At 44.4% G+C, this 6,763-nt stretch overlaps 1 long non-coding RNA gene across 1 annotated transcript; it reads left to right on the top strand.

Annotated features, from left to right (window-relative positions):
• Positions 1-976: 976 nt before the first annotated feature.
• Positions 977-4,442, top strand: LOC120936355. The gene is made up of 3 exons (XR_005748607.1): positions 977-1,133; positions 3,582-3,645; positions 4,056-4,442. It is a non-coding gene; the product is annotated as an uncharacterized LOC120936355 (long non-coding RNA).
• The last annotated feature ends 2,321 nt before the right edge of the window (positions 4,443-6,763 follow it).

Genomic DNA, 6,763 nt, shown 5'->3' with positions numbered 1-6,763 from the left:
CAGAATGTGGCGGAACTCTATTCCGCCACATCTGGCCTTAACCCTCTGCTCCTGTTTCCTGCTGTCACTTGTAAAAATAGAAGCCTTCTGTGTTTACAAGGGACAGTGTTGATCTCAGCAGCTCTTGGAATTAACAGATCCCTGCACACGCTCATGGTGGGGCACTGTGGGGGCAGATCTACAGAATATGAGAGAGAGAATGATCTCCCTGTAAGGCGAGGCAAAGTTGCCTACACAGGGACTTTCTAGAGCCAGGCCAGGTAGGAGAGAAAGATGTGAGGAAGCTTTGGGTGGGGGTTGGGTTTACACACTGTATGTAGTCCTCCCAGCCAGCGCACCTCTGAACCCTGCACGAAGCGCACTCCGGAACCCTGCACATAGCACACTCCTAAATCCTGCACTATGTACCACACTCCTGAATTCTGCACTCTGTGTGTAGCATACACCTGAACTCTGCACTCTGATTGTAGCGCACTCCTGAACACTGCACTGTGTATGTAGCACATCCCTGAACCCTGCACATAGCGCACCCCTGAACACTGCACTCTGTACGTAGTCCACTCCTGAACTCTGAACGTAGCACACTCCTGAACCCTGCACTCTGTACACAGCACACTCCTGAACCCTGCACTCTGTACGTACCCCACGTCAGATACAACTGGCCCTTTGAGGGCAACCATACAGCTGATACAGCCCACGATTAAATCGTTTTTGACTTCCCTGCTCTACTAAAAAGTGTAAAAGACTGGAAGGACTCCTCGTGATGCTGCAGAGACTAGTATGAAGGTACATTTTATCTAATAACAGTTTATGCTGTTAACGAACACAGCCTCTAAGAGAAATGTCACTCTTATCGTATGACAAAAGCAAAAGAAATGTTTAGCAATGGCAATCTACAAACAGATACTTATAGAAAATTGCAGGCTTTTTATTCTTTGAATGCCTTATTTTTCTTTTCCTCTCCATTTTTCTTGAGGGGGTCATTTTCACTAAGGGTGAATGAATCCATCTCCCTTTACTTCCTGGAAATCTGGGTCTGCCTCCTAGAACATGTGACAGGAACTTCCCAGGATGCATCTGTGAGGCCAGAGTCACATCACCAGTGCCTCAGGAAACCAGGAAGTGGAAAAACTGTAACAGTAAAAGCAAAAAATGTTTAGCTAATAAATGAGAAATGATTCCATAACAGCATGCAGATGTAATTATTAGTGAACGTGGTGGGGGGAGAAGGTTCGCTTTAATAAAGAAATTGCCATAATTCCCCACACCTGTCAGTATTAGCTCCCCTTCATAAATGATGCCATCAAATGTACGCTTATTCCTTGAACAAGTCATTCAGAATAGTGGTAATAAATTACGCTGGATGGTTGTTTTGTCTGAGCAAATCTATGCCTTCATTCTGAAAAAGGGAAGGAAATGTGTTAGTCAATACAAGCCTGCAAGTAGAAATGTTTGGTCCACTGGCAATGAGGTCACCCGTGTGCGGAGGACTGTGTGACATGAAATATTCATGGTTGATGTGAAATGCCACCTGTCTTGCATATTCCACTTATTAAATCCATTGCTCATATCAGTTCCCTCTGCTTCTGGATGTGCCATGACATGATGGCTTTATAACTGTGACTTATCTATCCAGTGGCTGTTTCCTCATGCACTGCTTGACTGACCTCACGGTGACTTTTGCTTCCTGTTTGGCTGAAGTTGTCATCTACAGGATGCTGTAGTTACAGCTCCATTACCCAGGCACACATGAACGATGTGCTCTTCCATATAGGTCCTTTTCTCACCATTCTTCTTACATGCTTAATATAATTGTAAAATTTAAAACTAGATTTTATTTTTATTTTTTTAATGCACGGTGATGCTGAAGACGCCAAAAAAACAAAACCATTTGGTGTACAAAAAATTTGCATGTGTACTCATCCTCAAAAGTACACTTAAGGATGTGCTTTGTCCACCCTTTGTCATGGTTATGCAGTAATGTTTATCTGTCAGCTTACCTTTCCATGTGTTCAGCTTTAGAGGCCAGCCACTCTCACCTGTCTGCTTAAAGGGGTGGTTCCCCCTAAAACAAATTTCTAACAATACATTCGGAAGACTGCTTACACTGCGGGTAGGCTGGCTTTTTTTTTTTTTTTCGTACATACCTCGATATCGCCGTTTCATCCCTCGGCTTCCGGGTATGAGTCTTGCTGAACCTAGTTGATTGACGTTCCTCCGACCGGCGCATACTGCGCGTCACGACTTTCCGACAGAAGCCGAACGTCATTGCGCAGGCGCCGTATAGAGTCGGCTCTATACGGCGCCTGCGCAGCGACGTTCGGCTTCTTTCGGAAAGTCGTGACGTCAAGTATGCATCGGTCGGAGGAACGTCAATCAACTAGGAACGCCCACCGCCACAAGACTCATACCCGGAAGTCGAGGGATGAAACGGCGATATCGAGGTATGTACAAAAAAAAAAAAAAAAAAAAAGCCAGCCTACCCGCAGTGTAAGCAGTCTTCCGAATGTATTGTTAGAAATTTGTTTTAGGGGGAACCACCCCTTTAAGTAATTTCTCCTCAAAGCATGGCTTTACCTCAGCCCCTATCAGGGAACTCTATATTAACCTGTGCACAGCAAGCCAGTCCTGCTGATCAAAATTGTGTGTTTTAGCTTCCATGTGCTCATTGCTCTGTGTCCTACATCTGATCCTGTTTACTGACCTTGGCTTGTTCTTGACTATCCTCGTCTGCTTCATATCCCAACCTTTTGTTGGGTTCTTTGACTATCCCTAGCTTCTTGTTGCCCTGACCTTTTGGCTTATCTCCTGACTATCCTTGTTGTTCCAGGCTGCTGCTTTCTTTCCAACCTCCAGTAGTCTGCTGGGAGCGCGAGCTAGGAGACACTGGGGGCACTGGTGAACACCTGCTGGCTCTTAGAATCCGTGCCCTGAGAAAGCTCCCAGTGTGATCAGTTTTGGTGCTTCAGAGTACCTGCTTTTCTGAACCACCCAGGGGTCCATCCGCAGAAGTCAGCCATAGGGTCCACTACCTGGACTCAAGTCCCTAATCCCTAATCCTCAAGTCCCTAATCCCCCAGGGCGCAAGGCTCTTGACAGGGCCATAGGATACGACATGGTCCAACTAGCCAAAGGGCTTGGCGGACCCCTCTCCTTGTGGCCAGCCAAAGCCAACCACTGAGTACTGTGTGCCCCCAAAGTTCCTTCCTCCCCTCCACTCCACCAGCTTGACAAAATCTTCCAGCATTCCCATCTGCCTCAACACTGTGAATATGCACCACCCAGTCGTAGGCCTTCTCAAGGTCAATGCCAGCCACTGCCAATGACATATTGTTACTTTGCATATAATATACCAAATCCCTCAATAGAATAAGGTTAGCAGAAACCTGCCATTCCCCAATGACTCTATTGATAATGCTCCTCATTCTGTCAGCCAGCAATTTAGCAAGAATTTTATAGTCACTGTTTAGAAGTGTTATAGGTCGCCAATTACTAATATCACGCTGAGCCCCCTTTTTTTGTAAAGCAGTGTGATTACCCCTTTCCTCATTGATTTTGTTAACTCCTTCTTTTCCGCACAGGTCCTCATCACCTCGCACAGATGTTCCTTCACCACGGGCCTGAATTTTATGTAGAACTCCACAGGTAAGCCACCCCCCCCCCCCCTTCATTCTTTTTCATACTTTTCACAACTGCCTCTACCTCCACATTCAGGGTCTAACAGTGATTCAGTGTCTTCCTCACACAAATTCCGCTTCACCACCTCACAGTAGTCACTCATTTCTGCCTCTGATGCCCCCTTCATCACCACCATAAAGATCCACATGTAAAGATCACTTACCAAACTTGCATCTGCAAAGGGGTTATACATGTGGATCACAATGGTTTTCAATTCTTGCATTAAAAGAGGCGTCAAACTTCAGCAATATCTCCACATTCACCGCATTCCTCACCTTTTTGTAGATGTTCCAACAAACCTCAACCAAAACAATTGTAATGTCATAAATCCTCTGCTGAGGAAAATCTTGTAGATACAATATGCCTCTTACCCTTAGGTCCAGGACCTCCATCAGCACATCCACCACGACAGTCCGCAAGTTGACTTCATCCTTATGTTCTGGCTTCACGACAAACCCTATAGAGCCCTGCAATCCACAAAATGCCATTTTGCGGCACCAGAAGGCTTCTCAACTCTCAGTGCATCCAGGGGGAACTCCTAAAGAAGCTCTCTTCAACCAAGATCCACATCCGCGCGAGCATGCAGATGTGCTATCTACAAGCTGCAGGGTAGGAGGTGAGGATTGCATGTTACCTACTTATGCCTTGTGACTCCTCTTAGCAGCCCCTACACCTCTTGTCTTGATTTTGCTGTGGGTTTTTCTTATTAAAACATGTTAAAGTATTACACCACATATATCTTATTTTATAGCTTTAACCTCCCTGGCGGTATGATTCTGTCTGGAATTACGTACCAAAAGCGGTACAATTATTTTGCAAGGAAATTTGGCGTTTTATACTGTAGGCCTGTAATTTTTAGAAATAACTCACTTAAATCTGACCAAGCAAGAGTCTTGTAGGCATCCCGGGCATGATTTTTTTTTTAAAAAAAATTATAAATTATAATATAATAAATAATTATAAATAATTATAACAAATAATAATATAATTATAATAAAAATTATTCAATAATGTAATCAAATCAAAATCACTGAAATTTGCTCAGTAGCAGAATTGTCGCTGTCATTATTTATTTATTTTTATGACGAATTTCCCCACAAATCGCTATCGCACAATTCTGCAAGTGATTATAATTTATTATCGCTGTTTTCTAGCTGATCTAAAACCATTTTTGACATAAAGGGACACTTTTGGACAATCTACAGTTTTTAGGCAGAAAGAACATTTTTTATTATATAAAAGTACATGCAGGGCACTGGGCAGACCACTAGGGACAAGGGGGGTGTGTATTTTGTACATACAGTACTGTAATCTATAAGATTACAGTATACTGTATGTACTGTGTTTGTTTACTTTTTGAATTTGGCACCGTTCTCCGCCCCCGTGCGTCGTAACGTCGCAGGGAACGGAGCGGCGGCACACGGGGACACTGTGAATCGAGCGAGGAGGACCCGCTCGCTCACACAGCGCAGTGGCATCGCTGGATCCAGGGACAAGGTAAGTAACTTGCCTGTGGATCCAGCGAGAAGGTAAGCCGCGCCGCTGCACACTCTGCACGTCCACCCCGAGCGTGACTCTGGGATACCGATCCTATCATTGAAAACCAACCCCGAGTCACGCTCGGGTTTACCGCCAAGGGGGTTAAGGAACAACTTCAGACAACAAATCAACAAGTATGTTTTAAATTTAGGAAACACTGCAAGTGTGCAAAAATCTGAATCCCAGCACTATTTTCTATAGTCTGCATTTTATATAGGTCATTGCAGTGGACCATGAGATAATGTAAACTTCTTGACCCAGGCAGAGCTCTGGGGCTGAGGGTGGGGGTAGGGGACGGTGTCGGTGGCATAATGGAATTATATCACCATTAGACAATGCATTAATAGCATTCTGATTTTTATGCAGAGGTGCAACAGAATAGATTCCCTGACTGTTATACATCTGCTGAATTACTTTCTTGTCTTCTCCTTCTTTTGACATGTAATTCAGACTTGATATCCATAATCGGAGTCAGTAGACACACAATTTTCAGCACCCAAAGCAATTTTCATATTGTCACTTTGTAAATAAGCTTATAAAAGGCTGTATTTCAACCAGCATTGCAACAAAAATGTGTAGTGGTTTAAACAGCGACGGGGACCCAGTGAGCGACTGGGTTCCCACCTTTGAGGATCCCAAGCTGTATTTGCTGTTCGGTGGGGAGTCCGTCTGAGGAGCGCCAATGAGAGGCTGGCGGTCCAATAGGATTTCGACAAACCACCGGGGATCAAGGTAGCCGGACACTGAAGGATTGATCACCTGTCAGTCAGTACCTGGGCGACATAAAGAGGGAGATCCAGGCGTAATTCATCTAAGAAGGATTTTCTCCGTAACTACAATCAGAGAGGGCCTGTGGCAGAGGTGTCTCCCTGACGTTCACCAAGGAGGGTCTGTGGCAGGGACTTTTCCTACAAATGTTCGAGTGATACTCCGGCTGCCAGGTCAGTGAGAGAGGCCTGTCCGGGTACACTAAACCCACTCAGGCAGGAGTGGTACGGAAAGTGTTACATATTGAAACAGGACTGTTCCAAATACTACGCCTGAATCTGCTGTTCTCCATCTTCCTGCAAACTCTATTCCTTTCATCACCAGTTCATTGTTTTTACCCGGCTGGGTAATAAAGAGCACAGCAAAGACACTTGTTGCGGACATCCTTTTACTATTGCTATATGCACAATTCACCCCTAGGAATTAGGAAGAGCCACGAGGTAAATGTGCCACCCAAAACAACCAGCAGCTCCTCCGGGGGTAGTGCTACAATAGCTACAGGTAACCTGCTACACTGTCGTAAATGTTAGGCCAAGTTTTTCAATCACACTTAGAGGGTGTTTGTGCTTCTGTCTTATTTCTATATGTTCCTGAAGTTTTACTTTAATAACTGGAGTTCTAGAAAGAGTCACAATAGGAGCCTTCTATAGCACACTGAGAATAGAAGCTCAGAAGGTAATAAAGTAAGATTTATTATGTATGATCTTCGGCGGTAGAATAAATATCATTAATACAATGTGACCTTTGTCTTCTTTTTTTATTCATGCAGTATTGTATA

Source organism: Rana temporaria, chromosome 4 (assembly GCF_905171775.1).
Source record: "Rana temporaria chromosome 4, aRanTem1.1, whole genome shotgun sequence".
Classification (NCBI taxonomy): domain Eukaryota; kingdom Metazoa; phylum Chordata; class Amphibia; order Anura; family Ranidae; genus Rana; species Rana temporaria.
Note: the sequence above shows the minus strand (reverse complement) of the source record. Positions and strands in the feature narration are given on the sequence as shown.